This window comes from Dasypus novemcinctus, chromosome 17, assembly GCF_030445035.2.
Source record: "Dasypus novemcinctus isolate mDasNov1 chromosome 17, mDasNov1.1.hap2, whole genome shotgun sequence".
NCBI lineage: Eukaryota > Metazoa > Chordata > Mammalia > Cingulata > Dasypodidae > Dasypus > Dasypus novemcinctus.
In genome coordinates this window covers 60,009,437-60,027,251 of record NC_080689.1, presented here as the reverse complement: position 1 = coordinate 60,027,251, position 17,815 = coordinate 60,009,437, and the positions used below count along the sequence as shown (strand labels likewise).

At 43.2% G+C, this 17,815-nt stretch overlaps 1 protein-coding gene across 14 annotated transcripts in view; it reads left to right on the top strand.

Annotated features, from left to right (window-relative positions):
• ADD2 (adducin 2) overlaps nucleotides 1-17,815 on the top strand; it is a 213,747-nt gene that overhangs the window by 107,855 nt on the left and 88,077 nt on the right. For 7 of the 14 annotated variants that reach the window (XM_058278753.1, XM_004460130.4, XM_058278744.1 and 4 more), the window contains 2 exons: nucleotides 13,128-13,200; nucleotides 14,650-14,763. The exons of 6 other annotated variants lie outside the window; for them this stretch is intronic. The gene's annotated coding sequence lies outside the window, so the exon portion shown is untranslated. The remainder of the gene's footprint in view (nucleotides 1-13,127; nucleotides 13,201-14,649; nucleotides 14,764-17,815) is intronic. One more of the 14 variants, XM_058278752.1, reaches the window with a different exon arrangement.

The window sequence follows — 17,815 nt, the reverse complement described above, 5'->3', positions numbered from 1 at the left end:
TAGGGATAAGGAGAGTTATAAGATTTGAGGAGGAGAGGAGAAGGTGGAAAATGGTCCTCTTAAAGAGTCTATACCAGGGATGGGCAGATTGTCTGGCAATGTTAAATCCTCTGAAATGGAGGTAATTTTGAAGTGAGTCAGTCAGCCCAGTTGTATGCAAGTTTCAACTGCTCAGATGCAGACTGGGAGCAAGTTGATGTTGGATTTAACCAAGCTGAGGACTCTGTGGGGTGGGAACAGTGGAGGGAGAGAGAAGAGGAATTAGAGGTGTTTTGCAAGGACTGCTTGATTTAAGTTAGATGAGGAGGGATGCAAAGAGTGGAGGTTGTGGGGAGAGAAGGGAAAGAGTAGGAAGTCTCTCAGACATGGGAGAATTGCTGAAGGGGTTGGACAGGGAAATAGGATGTCAAAATCCAGACTTTGGAAGTGGTGATCTTCTTGGTGATGGCGAGATCTAGGAAATATGACCACGGGGAGGCATGGCAGAGGCTGCTGTCGAAGAAGGAGGGGTGATGGGAGTTCAAGTTTGAGGATGGGTGCTTCCAAGATGATGGGGGTTTTTGAAGGAGAAGAGGATGGAGGCGGCTGTAAGTCCCAAGGAGGTTATGTACCCTTGTCCGGGTCCTGGGGCATGTGGGATGGGGGAGTTGAGCCAGCTGCCACAGGACAGTGCTTGTAGGGATCAGTGTGCTGGGGTGAGCCTGGCTTGAGAGGCTTGGATTTTGGATCACATAAATGGGCTTTACATAGCTGGATTAGGGGTGCTGCACAGCGTTACATGATTGTTCAATGAGATTGGTTTCCAAGCAGAAATGAAGATACCCAAGGAGGCATTACTGAGTTTGGGATCATTCAAAACTCAATTAAAAGCAATTAACAGTATCTGGTATTGTTTGCGGAAGTATTAGTCTCATGAAGGACCTCCTAGCAGTTCTTGTGAACTGTAAGAAGAGGAGAAAAACTCCCTCTCTTGAGGCATCTGTTCTCATGTCACTAATTCCTGTATCCTTCCAGCCCCAGCCATAAATCTCATGGCAATGACAGGTGTCTATCGTTTCTCATCATCATCTTGCTGTGGCTCCATGATGACTCCCTTGTCCAGCTCTGTTCTCATGGTGACCTTGAATGTAATAAAATACTTATAGGAATAATGAGGATTGATGTGGATATGCTATATTTTCTAGTGATTTGTGGATGTATGCCTTGGAACAGAACACTTTCTGAGGAATGAAACATGATAGAGAATAACCTGGATTGAAAAATAATATTCGTGGCCCAGAATCTGAATACCCCACACTACCTGGCTTTTCTGAGGGTGTTCACTTTCACACTCTCCAAAACGACTAATCCCTCTTCTCCAAATCTCTTTCCCTTCCCATTTCCTCTCTCCCTGCTGATATTCTTGCCCTTGACATGATTAAGAAATATTAAAGCAATGAGCCAGGTGCTCCCTTATCTTCTTACTGCTAAATCTACCAGCCTTCCTGCATCTGTCCCTGCTTTCCCACCTCTTGCTTTGGGTCAGGTGGCCTGCCTTCTATCAGAGGCCTTCCTTCCTCCTGGGCTCTGGGCCCCTTCTTTGTCACCTTCTCAAACACTACTCCGGAATTGATCCTGCTCCTTCCTGCATCAGTTCCATTCTTTCTCTTGTCCTCCCTCTTCCCATCCCTTTCTCTCTCCCATTGGCATTCAGCCATTTCTAATATTGCTTACCTAAATAATTCCAGCTACTGTCCCATTTCTCTATCTTCCCAACACAACTCCTTGAAAGAGTTGCCCTTGTTCCCTGTCCTATTTGCTCTTCCTGCTATCTGCTCTTGGGCTTCTATCCCCTGCTCTTGTTAAGGTCACTGATGACCTCTACATTGCCATGTCTGATGACCTCGTCTCTGTTTTTACCTTACTCAAGCCATCAGCAGCATTTAACAGAATTGACCACTTCTTGAAACATTCAGGTCTCTTGCCTTCTGGGGCACCTCATTCTCCTGGTTTTCCCTTGATCTCACTGGCTGTTGATCATCTTTGTGGTTCCCTTCTCTTTCTCTAGACCTGTAGGTGTGGGAAGCCCAATGGCTCTGCCCAGGGTCACTTACTTTCACTACAGCCTCTGTCCGGGAGAGCTCATCTAAGCTTTGGCTTTAGACCCCATTTATATGCTAATAAGTCCACCATCTACCTCCCCAGAACTCTAGTCCAGGGCTTCTCAAATTTTAATGGGGAAGTTTTAATCTGGGGGAAATAGAGATTTTACTGGTTTGGGACAGGGCTTGAAATTCTGCGTTTCTAACAAGCTCCCAGTTGCTGCTGCAGATCCTTAGATGACACTTTGAGTTTGTGAGGCTGCAGACTTGTATACCCAACTGCCTCCTGAACATATTCGCCTGGATGTCTTATAGGAATCTCAGAACCAGAATAACAAGGCCCAGTTATATAAGAGCTATATAAGAGCTATATAAGCTATATAAGAGCTATATAAGAGCTATATAAGAGTTTTATAAGGGCTCCTGGCTTCTTTCTTCCTAGCTCCTTCTCTCTGCATTTTCCTTACCTCAGCATCCCAGTCACTCAGGCCAAAAATCTTGGTGTTGTCCTTGGTTTCTCTCTTTCCTTCACTCTACCATCCAATCCATCAGTAAGTTTTGTTGTCTCAGTGACCTAACACATACATCTGGTGTTTCCACTTGCCTCCATAATCATAGCGGTAGCATACATTGATTACTTCCTGTATGTTAGGCTGTTTGCTAATGATGGATTTTTTTATTTGTATATATTTAAAGACTAATCATAATAAGAACTCCCATGAAGTAGATGCTTTTTTTAAAAAAAGATTTATTTATTTATTTATTTCTCTGCCCTCCCCCCCCCACCCTGGTTGTCTGTTCTCTGTGTCTATTTGCTGCGTCTTCTTTGTCCACTTCTGTTGTTGTCAGTGGCATGGGAATCTGTGTTTCTTTTTGTTGCATCATCTTGTTGTGTCAGTTCTCGGTGTGTGCCGCACCATTCTTGGGCAGGCTGCACTTTCCTTCGTGCTGGGTGGCTCTCCTTATGGGGCACACTCCTTGCGCATGGGGCTCCCCTAGGTGGAGGACACCCCTGCATGTCACGGCACTCCTTGCGCACATCAGCACTGCACATGGGCCAGCTCCATACGGGTCAAGGAGGCTCAGGGTTTGAACTGCGGACCTCCCATGTGGTAGACAGACACCCTAACCACTGGGCCAAGTCCACTGCCTAGATACTATTATTAATTTCACTCTTTTGTGTGAGAAACATGGACAGGTTGGCAATATTTATTTGTGGGTTGTATAAGAATAAACTTTAACTTCTAACTAGGTAACTCCTACCTATGGTGTATCACTTAACCCCAATTCATTCTTTTGGTTTGTTTTTCTCCTTTGTTAAAAATAAAATAGTCACTAGTGTTATTGATATACTTTGAGATAAGGGAGCCAGTATCATACTTTCAGTTGTCTGTGTCCTTGCTAAATGCAAATTACATTGAAAATGCCCACAGGCAAATATCCAAAGGGTGTGCCTGTTAGAATTTATACTCACTGTGGCTTCCTCAACCCTTTTTTGACAAGGTCTGTATGCATTTAAGACATCAAAAATAGTTATGTCTAATTACAGTATTGTAATGCACCCTCCTAAGACATTGTCTACTTGCAAAAAGCAGTGATTCTTTTATTTCTCATTACATCACTGCATATTCTGTAACTTGTGGGATATACTGAGAAATGACATTCGAGCTCCAATATGTTTTCCTCTCCTATCATAATTTTCTTTTGTGTTCAGCCATTCTGAGACTACTGTGCTCTTTGTAGGTCATCATGCTTGTAAAGGTGATGAGAAATGCCAGGGGCACAGGAATAAGCATCCTAAATGGTCAAGCAGATAGAAACTAGTTCATATGAAGAAAGTTTAAAGAAACGTGGGTTTAGGTTGGAGAAGAGCAGGTTAAGGAAATACTTTATGCCTTTTACTTAAAGGAAATCTTTGGTAAATTTGTTCCTAAAGACATATTTTATAATGTGAATAATTTACCTAATGCTATATGTAAGTTTCTCTTAAGGGTAAGAGAGAGTTACATTCATTTTTGTCTTAGTAATTTCTAACACGGCCCTATCTAAAGAATCAGTCCTCTCATTTAGATCTTTCAGTGCACCAAGGCACAGGGCTCTGACCCCAGGCCAGGCAGGTAATTCATGCCAAATGCAGGGTTTCTGAAAAGTGGCTCTTCAGGGCTTTTCTTTTTAATGTCAACTTCTCCCTTGTTTAATATCAGAATTTAAGATGTTATTTGCTTTCAAGATACAGAGAAAGAAAGAATAAGATTTGGCAGAGGAGATGGGTGGGGAATAGACAGGCTCTCTGGGCAACCAGACCTTGGTGCTGACCCTAAGTTCTATTCCCTGGGGCTGGAAAAAGTTAAAATAATTTTAAGAGTCCACGATCAAGTTTTACACTAAAGCTTTTACTAAGAACTTATGCTTATGTCCTACAAGGGCATGTTGTTTCACTGGGCCCAGGAGAGAGAGCAGGATAAAGCACTTGAGACAATGTTCCCCAAAGTATACTTCATAGGACACTAGTGCCAAGAGAGGTAATGTGGAATAAAAGCTTACATGGTCAAAAGAAATTGGGTGACACTGTACCCTCCTCTTGGGCTGTCATCGAGCATCTCATTGCAGAGGTCCTCTAATGAAGATTTGTGTTTACCCCATTAATTGCCAAACATATTGAACAGGGTAATTTTTGTCTAACACTCTATGTTGGTTAAAGATTGCATCCAGCTACCTGAAGCAGAAACCCAACCACAGTGACTTAGCCAAATGGGAGTTTATTTCCCTCACCTAGGAAGTCCAGAGGACAGCAGCCGGGGGACTAGGCAGTGGCTCGTGATGGCACCAACCTTCCAGGCTCCTTCTGTCTCTGCTCTGCCACACTTAGCAGGTGGTGTCCCTTCTCATGAAAGTTTGCAAACCAGCTACGCCTTTTCCAGCCTCTCATCCACCTTCTAGACAGGGAGCAGAAGGAGGAAGTGGTGAAGGAGAAGGGGCAGAATTTTTATCAGGAAAATGGACTTTCTTAGACATTCCCAGCAGATATCTGCTTACACTTTATTTATTAAGACTGTGTCAAATGTCTCTAACTTCACAGAAGTCTGGAAAATGCAGTTTTTCAGTTGGGCACTTTGTACTTCTAATGAAACTGGGGTTTTATTAGGAAAGAAGGGTAGACAACTATTGTCTGGGCAGCTAGTGGGTGACTGCCATACACAACAAGGGTGACTGGGAAGTCTCCCTTGTTAAACATTTGTCCTGTCCTTCACAAGGGTGCTTCCTATAGAATTCCAGGTTTTTAGCATCAGCCTCCAAGTTTAATCCTGCCAAACATTTTAGCTGAGCACAGCTCAAGCCATTCATTCAAGTGCCTTTACTTGTATGGCTATGCTAAGTGCCTTTTAAATTATTTAATGTCTTGGTGTGTGTTTGCCCTCCTAAGTTCATGCTATTTTCCTTAATGTGCTCTAATGGAATTTCAAACTGTCCTTTCTATACCCCTCAATCCCCCTAAAGACATAACTACCATGTTTAAAGTACTATTCTTGGAATGCTCTCTCTTCTGGTCAACATTTAGAACAGCAAAAAACAGAGGCTTCCACCTTCTCAGAGACGGGAGATGCTGCAAAGCTGTTCAAGAGACCTTATCCATGGAAAGGGGCTTCAGTGATCACCACTGTGGCCACACACTTTAGTCACCAGTGCAGTCAAGTTCATGCCTCTATTCCTGGGTAGGAAGAGATTCAGATAAAATGAGCCCCTAATGAGGAGCCCATTTTGGTAGGAGAACGAATCATAAAGACCTCCTTCTTTTGGTTCTTCCTTTTTTGCCTTGTATGGCCCAGGAGACTCCACGAGGCCAAGGGAAAGCAGCTTGGTGTCTTCCACCTTGTGAACAGATGTGGGGGCAGGTGAGGCCCAGGAGAACAGAAGCACGGCGCTTAGACTCTCCTGGTTTGAGTCTTAGGGTGGAAATATGTCCTCACTTCCTAATCCACAAATGAAGTAGAAAATCCAAGGGCTGGGCAGGATGGCAGTAGGGCTCAAGAAACCCTTGATACGCAGTAAGCCCAGAGGGCCCTCAACACCTCCCGCTCCAGCCTGGTCTGGCTAACAATGAAAAGCACGACTTAGTCTCAAGTGTCTTTGACTCATAGCTCTCTCAGACCAATGGGTCGGCTGTAGGTGTCTCTCTGGGGTTTCCTGACAATGCTACTCTATCATATTTGTGCTCACGGTGGTACTGGAAAGAGCCCCAAATATGATTAATCTAAAGTCTGCCTGACAGGTTGAAATGGCTTCTCTCTCTTTTTTTTAAATAAACATTGAGAGCCTGCAGTATGTCAGGTGTGGTGTCAGGTCTGGGAATAGAGGAGATGAACAGGACAGATGTGGTCCCTGCCCGCATGGAATGTAGTCAGGAGACACATTGAGCAGACAACTAACAATGTGATGGATGATGCAAGGAGGATGAAGGACTAACACGCTAGTGTAAAAGTGGGTGAGGAATAGGCAAGTCACAGGCGAGTAAATCCCGTGGTCAACAAACACGTGAAAAGATGTTCGACCTCACTAGTGGTGAGGGATTTGTAAAGAAAATGAACAGTCAGACACCATTTCTTACTCAGCAGATTGTCCAAAATGAAAGAGTAACAATACCCTGTGCTGGATGTGGAAAGAGGGCCGGTGGCAATGGGAATGGTGTTGCCTTTTTGGAAAGGAATTAAGCAATTGCTCCTAATTAAAAAACACACATATACGCTTGTTGATCCAGCAGCCTCATTGCTGGAATTAATTCGTTTGTTTTGCGTTATTGTTTATGGTAGTCAGTAGTGCTTCTTTAACAGACTTTCCGGAACAGGAGGAAAGAGTAGTCTAAAAGCAAAGAAAACATTCTCACCTCCATGTAGAAAATGAGAATATTTTTAGCAAAAATGGTACCAAATGTATGTTTGTCCTGATGTGGATAGTACACGATGCTGATCTTCCTAAGAAAACTGCTGCATCCATGAAGCACTTCTGATGTTATGGAGGGAACCCTTTGGTGGGAAGCTTACAGAGCTCTAGAACGTTGACCTAATTGAATTTTATTTTATTTTTTAAAGATTTATTTTATTTATTTCTCTCCCCCCCCCCCCTCCCCCAGTTGTCTGCTTTCTGTGCACATTTCCTGTGTATTCTTCTGTCTGCTTGCATTATCCTCTGGTGCTGAGAAACTGTGTCTCTTTTTTTGTTTAATCATCTTCCTGTGTCAGCTCTCTCTGTGTGCAGTGCTACTTCTGGGAGGGCTGTGCTTTTATCACATGGGGCAGCTCTCCTTTGCGGGGTGTACTCCTTGCACATGGGGACCCCTATGTGGGGACACCCCTGTGTGGCACAGCACTCCTTGCACATGGCAGCACTGTGCGTGGGTCAGCTCACCACATGGATCAGGAGGCCCTGGGTTTGAACCCTGGACCCTCCATATGGTAGGCGGATGTTCTATCAGCTAAGCCATGTCTGCTTCCCTAATTCAATTTTGAAACAACACAAAACACAAAGATACAGTTCTTTTTAGTGACTTTGGAGTAGAACAGGTCTGGGATCTTGTTTCAACCAATTAACAGCTTTTTAGCCTTAACTAAGTTATTTAAGCTTTCTGAACTTGTTCCTTGTTTATGGAATGGGGACAATATTTCTGCATTGGGGTGTCTGTCAAGAGGATTACTAAGATGAAATGTTTGTGTTTAGCATTGTTGCCTAGCACATGGTATATACAACTAAAGGCAGATATGGTAACCTGTGTTATTATTCAAAATATTAATACAGCTCTCCTTGGGGGAGGCTTTTATTTCCCTGACACACTGATATCAGTCTTAGGAGGAGAGACTGGAAGGGTGACTATTGTAAATTGCATCACTGTTCCATCAAATATTCTAGTTTCTCCCTCTTCAGTGCCTTTCCCTGCCCTCAGGGAAGATTATAAATGTCTCTGTTAAGGTCAGTCTTGATGGTGCCATTTGCATTGGCTTATAAAATGGAACTGGCAATGATATTTGTCACTTCTGAGTACAAGCTTCATATTCTGGAACACTTTCATTGCCCTCTGTAATGAAACTGGATGTATGGAGGGCTGCGGTAACAAATCACCACAGACTGGGTGGCTTCAAGCAAATGTTTGTTCCCTCTCAGTCTGGAGGCCGGTCATCCAAAATCCAAGTGTCTGCAGAGCCCTGCCCCCCGAAGGCGCTAGGGAAGACCCTTCCTTGCCTCTTCCAGCTTCTGGTGGCCCCAGGTGTTCTCTGGGTTGTGGCAGCATCACTCTAGCTGCTCCTGTCTTCACATGGCTGTCTTGTTCCTGTGTCTCTGGCCCAGTGTCCAAATTTCCTTTTTCTCATAAGGACACCAGTCATGCTCGATTTAGGGCCGCCTTAATCCAGTAGGACCTCATTTTAAACTGATTACCTCTGCAAAGACACCGTTTTCAAGTAAGGTCACATTCACAGGTGCTGGGGGTCAGGGCTTGAGCATATCTCTTTGGGGAACACAGTTCAATCCACAACATTGGCAATATCCCAGACAATGGCTACTCCGTCAGCTTGTGACCTGTAGTGACAATCTGGTGGCTCAGAGGATGTGTACTGTGAGGAACAAGGATTGCTTTTTATATATGCAGCATCACCTGTTTATCCTGACTAACAGTAAGTAATTAGAACAGATTCTGGACAAGGTTTCTTTCTTATACCTCTGCTTGAATATGACATTTCTAATCCTACCTCTTGGCACTCAGGGTAAGGAGGAGGGAAGGACCCACGTATCATCAGACCTGAGTAGAGGAGTGTTCAGAATTGAGCAAGAGGAGCATTCTGGCACAGGGAAGCCAGTTGTGTGTTTGTGCCATTTCCATACTCTAGCCAGTCACAAAGGCAAGCTTTTTCTTGGGTGCTGGGTGGATAAACCAATATGGGATGTCAAAATACCTGTTCTTCATGTCTTCAGAAAAACATGTCAAGAATTTAAAAAAAAAAACAACAACAAACACCATTAACTTTGTGTCATTATAAACTTCCAAGAAAGTGCAGATCCCATAGGCTTCATCACTAAATGCAGCAGCTCAAAGGAGCAGATGCCCTTGAACCATTTGGATAGCTGACCTACTGTACAAAAAATCTGAATTTCAAATTGTCCCCCCGAGTACAAAGGGAATGATTTGTCTATTCTGAGTAATGTTCAGGAAGGCCAATCTGAAATAAATGGTTCCCAAGCCACTGACCCATAAAAAGACACTGGAGCTCAAAACATGTGTAGGAGGTGGAAGGAAAAGTCATTTAGCTGAAGACAGGATGAGGTTTCTCTTGCCTGAGCCACTGTGCTGTGGCATGATGAGAAAGCACCATACCTGGCCCTGGGTTGAAATCTTGAGGCTTGGCTCTTGTTTGCATCTACTGTTGGGCTCTCCGCTCCTGCGTGGAGGGTGCGTTTGCTGCATCTTTGCTGTCTCCTCAGCACTTAGCCCAGTGCCTCTTTCATTCTTGAAAAACTCAGACAGCAATGGTGCCCACATCAGTCCATCCAAAAACATTTGTCTGAGGCTCAGAAGCTAATCTGGCAGCTCCTCGCTGTGCATCGATATGAAAAGCCCAGTCCGGAGCCGCTGCTGCCTTCCTGCCAAATGGGAACAAGCCCTGGAACTCTGGGAAGACTGGCAATCCTTGAAGCCAGGAGCTCAGTGAGTATCCTAGGGCTTCACAGCTTATAAATTACCAAATAAAGACGTGACCCCACAGGCAGTGTTTTCCCATGCTACCCCACCTGGGAGGGGGCAGGTAAGACTGCCTGCATTGAATACTGCTTGTACCCACTTACAGCTGTGTGACCTTGGGCATGGCTCTTTACCTCATCTCTTATTAGCAAAGCTTTATAATATTTGCATCTTCCTTAAGCCTCCAGAATGAGAAACTTAGTCACGTGCTAGGGATGGTTCAGCAAGACTTACCGTGGTGACTGATTTCACTACCCAGTGATGAGCTATAAGGGCTGGTAGGAGAGACCTGCTCATTCTACTGGAGAGAGCAGAGAGAACATCTTTGCAAGACATTTGAGCTCAGTCTTGCAAAGCAAGATGGAATTTTCTTTCTTGGTTGAATTCCTTCTTGGAAGAATCCCCTTAAACACAAAAGCTATCTTTATTTATTGGGTTCTATTTTTTTTTTTAAGATTTATTTTATTTCTCTCCCCTTCCCCCTCCTCACCCCAGTTGTCTGTTCTCTGTCCATTTGCTGCGTGTTCTTCTTTGTTTGCGTCTATTGTTGTCAGCGGCGCGGGAATCTGTGTCTCTTTTTGTTGCATCATCACTGCGTCAGCTCTCCGTGTGTGCGGCGCTATTCCTGGGCAGGCTGCACTTTTTTTCGCACTGGGCGGCTCTCCTTATGGGGTGCACTCCTTGCGCATGGGGCTCCCCTACACAGGGGGCACCTCTGCATGGCACGGCACTTCTTATGCACATCAGCACTGTGCATGGGGTAGACAGATGCCCTATCCATTGGGTCAAGTCTGCTTCCCTGGGTTCTGTTCTATAAGTGATAATCACAATTACTGGGAGAAAGGTACCAGATTCACTAGCTAATTATCATTTAAGTTCTGTCAAAGGTGTATCTATTATTTACCACCTTTCTCCACCATTTATATCACCTGTGAATTAAAATTCATTTCACCAGTGAAGTTTGATTAAGACAGTCCTTGTGTAGGCAAGAATCTATGCCAAGAGTTATTTATGTAATATAGAGAGATAATCTGTTTCTCTTACTGTTGGCTACAGGGGTTGGACTCAGTTTATCTCCTCTCTGGAGGGTCTTTTATTGTCATTGGATACCTACCCTCATATACATCCCTGAGTATACAATTGATTAATCATAAAAATGGTGAGATTCCTTGCAGTAATTGGACACTATGTAGAAAGCATCTGCTGTGATTTCCTCAGGAAAGGGGTGGGCAATCTACTGGTAAGGACAGACAGCTGCTCCCCCGGGGAGTTTGTTCTGAGGCTGTCATCTGGCTCTTGATACGGACCTGCCCTTCAGCACGTGGCCTTCCCTGCTCCTTAGAAACACGGTGCTTGCTTCAGAGATGGCTTAGCCTCCAAGGAGACCGGCCGTTTTCGTACCTCTGAGTACCATTTCCACACTCCTAAGGCTTTCTCCCCACAGCATAAACTTGCTCAGTCTCTGACTCAGTATTTTGTGGCACTGACCAGAAATGGGGTGTGGGAATAAGAAACCAGCAAGAAAAAAACGCCATAACCAGGAAATCTTAGGTTCAGTTCTTTAACTGATCCAAAGCTTGAAAGAAAAGAACCAGAGGGCACCTCCAGGCCACCACCAAGCCCCACTCAGTTTTGTTTCCTAAACACCCCAAACACTTTTCTCCACCCGCCTCCCCTCCCCATGCCATGCGTCCAAGCCGCATCATTCCACCGGGACATCTCCACTTGCCTCGAACTGGTTTCCCCTTGCCCATTTGTGCTCTTCCCAGTCCGTTTTTCATGCTGTAGCCAATGTGAACTTTCACAATGCAAATTGGGCCTTTATATCCTCCTGTTTAAAACCCACTATTGCTTTGTGTTATTCTCAGAAAAGAGGCAAACTTCCTCTCTGCTCCCATTTCATAATACCTGCCCCTTATGCTCAGCTTCAGCCTCGCTGGCTGCCTCTCTGCTCTTTTAACTCAAGTGCTTTCCAACCTCAGGGCCTTTGCACCAGCTGTATCCTCTGTCCAAAATGCTCTTTCATGGGGGCGGGGCGCGGGGGTGCTTTTTTTATGTATCAACCTAAGTAAGTATCACTACTTCAGAAGTGTGGCGTTTCTCTCTCTCTATATATATATATTTATACACACACACACAAACATATATTCTGTGAGAATAAATTGCAGACATAATGCCCATTTACCCATAAATTCTTTTGTTTCCTAAAAGAAGACTTTCTCTTATATAAACAAATACAGCTATCAAAACCAGGGGACTAACATCAGTACAATACTATAGTCTATAGACTTTATTCATACTTTGCCAGTTGTTCCACTACTCTTCCTTATAGCAAAAGGAAACAACTCCTTTCTGGCTCTGTGTTTGATCTGGTCTCAAATCCTTGTGCTCCTTTTTTCCTCAGTCTTTCTTTTGTAGCCTTGAGGTTTTCTACAGATCCAGGTCACTTACTTTACAGAGTTGGGGTGATGTTTCCTCACGGTTAGGTTAAATTATGCATTTTTGGCAGGAACGCCACCCAGGTGCTACTGTGTTCTTGGTGCATCCCGTCCGATTTCCTTGACTAAGGCAGCATCTGCGAGTGCTCCACTGCAGAGTTACTATTTCGCTCTTATAATTGTTACGTATCTTTTGAGGAGTTACTTGGAGACTATGTAAATATTTGCCATAGTAGGTTTTTTCCCCCCCCATTAGTTTTAGCATCCAATGATGTTTCTTGCTTGAAAGAACTATTACAGTGGTGGCTGCCAAACACTGATATCACCCTCTTTTAATTCTTTTCAAAACTCTGATCACTCTGAGTTTTTAAAAGATGTTTGTTATCCGTCTCAGATGTAAACACCATGAAAATGGGATCCTTACCTGTCCTGTTCCTGTGCAGGAAATACTGTTTGGCACACAGAAGGCTCTCAGTAAATATCTGATTGAATTATAAAAAGATGGATGAACGTGACCCAATCGTTTGGCTCCTGTGTGCCACCCCCACTGGCCTCTCCAGGCTTTTGGCTTTGCTCTGGCCACACTAACCTTCCTTTAATCCCTCTTGTTCACCAGGCTCTGAAGACCAAGGGACCTTTGTACATACTAGTGCCCTTGCCTGGAATACTTTCTCCTTTTTCCCTTTTCTCTTCATTGCTGACTCTTATGCTGCCACTGCAATGTCAGCTTAAGGGTCACTTCTTCAGGGAACTGGTCCCTGACCCCTTTTGCTAGGAGGTCAGTTTCTCTAAAACCGCAGGTGTTTCTGGCCCTGTGTGCCTCTCCACCATAACACCTATCCCATGTGCTATACAATTACAGTGGTTTTCCTGATTATTTTTCAGTGGGTCTTTCCTGCACTAAATCAACTTCCATGCTTGCTGAGATGTTGCCTGGTTTTACTGCTTTACCTTATATGTAAGTATTTGCTGAATGCTTTGATTCCTCAAACTGAACTCACTAGCAACATTGAACAACCAGATTTTTCTTTTCTGCAAGTATTGAATTTGAATGGAGTTGACTGAATGAGCTTCTCAGCCAATTAAAATCTTCAGTGGTTGATAGGAAATTCTTCTCAGTTTGCTTTTAATGCTATGAAATGTTCAACAATGCTGTTAAAATTTTCCTTAGCTACTTATTTCTGTCAGCTATTTACTCAGTTTTAAAATAGTCAGATGTATTTTGTCTGGAATGTTATATCAAATATTTTATTTTTGATTCAGAATGAAATTGTTAGGTGATACTGTGACCCTAAATTGCTAAGATTAGGCTCATTTGAATTATTAAAAATATCCGTAAGAAATGCAAGCTAGGGCACTCTTATGTTTCAGGAGTATCTAGTTAAGAGTTTATCATAAAAATAAACTCAGAGTAATTTCTTGTCTGTTTTGAAATATTTATACCAACACCTTGCCTTGGGAAACAGCCAATAAACTTTAATGACAAAGTCACTGCCCAAAGTATTACCAGTAATTCTGAAAGAAAGCTGTTTTAGAGATAGTATCTCAATTTGCTTGGCAAATTAAAATTTTGACTGCTGCTTTCCTAGTACCTCTGGCTTGCCCCTGCCATATACAGTATGCTGCAGTCACAGTCTCAGGAGGCCTCTCTTTCTGTTTTGGTTTTTTTTTTCCTTGACAAGTCTTTCAGAATCTTATGAGCTTATTTGATGTTAGAAATGGAGCCAACCCCTCAAATATTTTGTCCGTGTGCAAGTGTTATATGCTTGGAATCAGTATTCTCCCTTGTAAATTTCCTGAGTGATGATATCGCTCCAGAGCTTCCGTGAAACGCTGATCGTCTCCTGTAGAGGAGAGGTGCCTTATGCTCATGTTTATCTCTAGGGAATTCAGCTCCAGGAGAAATAGTACAAATACATCAATTATATTTTCACAGGTCCTTTTCTGAGTTGTACATTACAGTGCATGTTATACAATGATACATGCGTGTGACAGTGAGGGTGTGACACATATACTCTAAATGGCCATTAAAATGTTCAAGGATATGCTTGACTTTGGTCAATTTTGGTCTTACCGATGGACTTTGGAACCTCATCCATGATAGCTGTGCCCTTGCTGCAGTACTTTTGATCTGCTGAGCTCAATTCGTTAAACACATTGTCTCGGGTTCTCCTGTGGATTGGGCTGTTGGATAGCATTTTTGTATTTTTGAAGGAGGCTTCTCATTTTAATACATGATAAGCTCCATGGTATAGGATTTAATAAACTTTTCTTGGAGAGCATGCATTTTCCCTCAATGGTAAAGTTATATGTGCATTGTCAGACTTAATGTTATTTTTTCAAAATGTAAAATATTATTTAACATGTTTGTTTTTTTACCAAGTGTCACCAAGGACCTCTGTTTTAGTCTCACTAGGTGCTGATCAAATGATGTTCTTTGGCAGCGGCCGTACAACTATTTTGTGAAATTTCTCCATACAGAGCACCATAAGGACTTGAGTGACTTTTATTGCCCTAAAAGGTGAGCCCCAAAGACAGAGAACAGCTCCTTTCTTACTGAATTCTCTGGGCATGACTTTTCATTTCACTCTCTGCTGTTCTGTAACCAACAAGAGTTGAAGAATCAGTAGGAGCCAGCTGAGTTTGACTTGTTCTGCCATGAGCTTTACCAGTGTGGTCTCATGTTTTCTTTTTAAATGCCCTCTCTTCAGCCAGCAGTCCATTTCTCCTTTTACGGGTAACTGTTTAATCTCACCTGAAAGAAAGGGTATATATAAATATTAAAAGTTAGACAAAGACACCCGGAACTTAGTTTTGCCATGGCAAGAGCTGACTCTGAGCCACAGTAGCTGAGCCATCAGTGGCCTTCTTTGGGCCCTGCACCTGCTGTCAGGTGGTGGGCATGATCAGATATTTTTATGTAAGTGGAAACAAAGAGCTTTACCGTCTAAAAAATGACAAGCCTGGATAGAACTTTCCTAATTAAGGACAAGCTTTAGGCAGTCCTCAAATCTGTAGAGGGTGGCAGAGAAACTTTATTCGGAAGTTAGGGATTGGTAGCCCCAGATATACTTACATTAGGAGTATTAGAGGCAGGGCTTGTTGTGCTCTTTCAAATAGTTAAAAAAAAAATTGAATCAAATGCTCCTAGAACCTTCAACCTGCTGCTTTGGAAACCACACGGTTCTCAGAACATAGTTTGAAAACTTCCAATTCAGTCCAACATCCTCATTTTATTGCTGATTGAGATGTCCAATTGTTAACGATTTGCCTGTGAGCTCACAGTGAGGGTGTGTGTGTGTGTGTGTGTATGTGTGTGTGTGTGTGTGTGTGTGTGTGTCTTTCTGTCTGTGTAGGGCTGTTATGGTCCTAGCCTTCTGACTCTGGGATGTCAGGAAACAGGTCAGAGGGGCCAGGGAAGGGAGGTAGTGGGGAGAGAGAGTTGGGTGTTAAGTAAATGCTAAAGGAGGGTGATAAATAGTGATTGCTAGTTAGAACTGCAGATGGTTACTAGGTAGGTTTTAAGGGAGGGTTCTCTTTGGAGCTGGGGCTTGCCTGAGCCTTGGGGACAGAGCGAGGGCTAAAGGCTCCTTACCACAAAGCTCTAGGGCCACTGTTGTACCTATGCCTTGGAGTAGGTTGTTCCCGGGGTGGACAGTGGCTCCCTCCCCCTCTCCAATAACCAGTGGTGCCTTGTAAGCCAGTCCCTGCGCAAGGCGACCGCTCTGTTCCCAGGCACAGTACAGCTCGATGAGTCGCTCAGGAAAATGATTCCAACAGACTGTGTTCTATGTTTAGAATTGTGCTCGCTGTAGGCTCATCATACGTGGGGTTTATTGACAGTCTTACTCTCCCTAGAAGTTGCCAGATTAAATGCTAACATCTGACAGAAATAAGCAGCCATTTTCCAAAGCAAGGCCATTGCCCAGAAATACCATGTGCTCTTGCCTCCTGCCGCCCGCTCCGCGTCACTGGCTGGCTCTGCCCACAGGTGGGCTGGCCCTGCCCGTTTCTCTCACTGCCTCTGTCCTTCACAGATTTTTGTTTTCTCTGTACCTATGTGATAGAGTTCCTTTCTGAGCCCTAATTTTTTCACTTAAATTGTGACAAATATACAAAACATAAAACTTGCAATGTAAACTGTTTTTAAGTATATAACTCAGTAGCATTAATTACATCACAATGTACTTCCATCACCTCTTTTCATTACCAAATTTTTTTCTCATCACCCCAAACAGAAACTCTGTGCCCATTAAGAATTTTTTCCCGCCATAGCCACCCTGGGTTGGCAGTTGGCTTGGTAGAGATCTCTTCCTCTCTTTCTCTTCCTCATCCAAGATGTTAAACTCCACTAATTACCTGGTCATAGTTTTATTTTTTTCAACAATGTTCTTGGGCATAAATTGTTCTACCAACTAATCCATTCCAGTTGTGGTAGGGAGCAGGTGTGGCTCAGTGGCTGAGCGCCTGCTTTCCATGTATAAGGTCCTGGGTTCAATCCCTGGTACCTCTTTAAAAAAAAGTCCATTCTAATTACGGCTCTTTTAAATAATTAGTTTATAAGGTGTTTTAATTTCGTTCTGACCCCTGGAAGGTTCCTCCCTGTTGTTTTTATTCCCCTGTTCTCTACTGAAAACTAGCCACCCTACAGTTTAGCTGGTATCTTGATTCCCCTCTGGTTTTTTGTAAACTAATCGATTGTATTGATACATATTAATAAAGCATAAATCCATCTAATACAATCAGTAGTATTTGGTATAAGCACGTAGTTGTGCATTCATCATTCATTAGAGCATTTTCATTATTCCAATAATAAACTCCTCACCTCTCAATCTATATGCTTCCCCTGCCATACATAGCTGCTATTCTGTTTCCATCTCTCTAGTTTATTTGTATTTATATTTTGTAAAAAGTCTTATCTATGCAATATTACTCATATTCATATTTCACATGAGGTTCTACTATGCTATACAGTCCCATGTTACATTTTATTTAGCTTTCCTTCTAGTAATATACATGACCTTAGACTTTCCCTTCCAACTATTGTACCCAAATAGTAGCTCTGCTATTTAGAAACACTATGATGTACTTTCTCCATTTCTATTCATTTCCAAAGATTTACAAACAACCTTTTTTTATCCTTTAAATAATTTTTACTTATTTATTTTTTGTCTATTTATTTTTTTAATGTTACAGTCAAAAAATATGAGGTCCCCATATACCTCCCACCCCCTCACCCCACTCCTTTCCCCATAACAACAACCTCCTCCATCATCATGAGACATTCATTGCACTTGGTGAATACATCTCTGAGCACCGCTGCACCTCATGGTCAGTGGTCCACACCATAGCCCATACTCTCCCACAGTCCACCCAGTGGGCCATGGGAGGACATACAATGTCCAGTAACTGTCCCTGCAGCACCACCCAGGACAACTCCAACCCCTGAAAATGCCCCCACATCACATCTCTTCCTCCTACTCCCTACCCCCAGCAGCCACTTTCTCCATACCAATGCCACATTTTCTTTGATTACTAATCACAATAGTTCACAAATAGAGTATCAGTAAGTC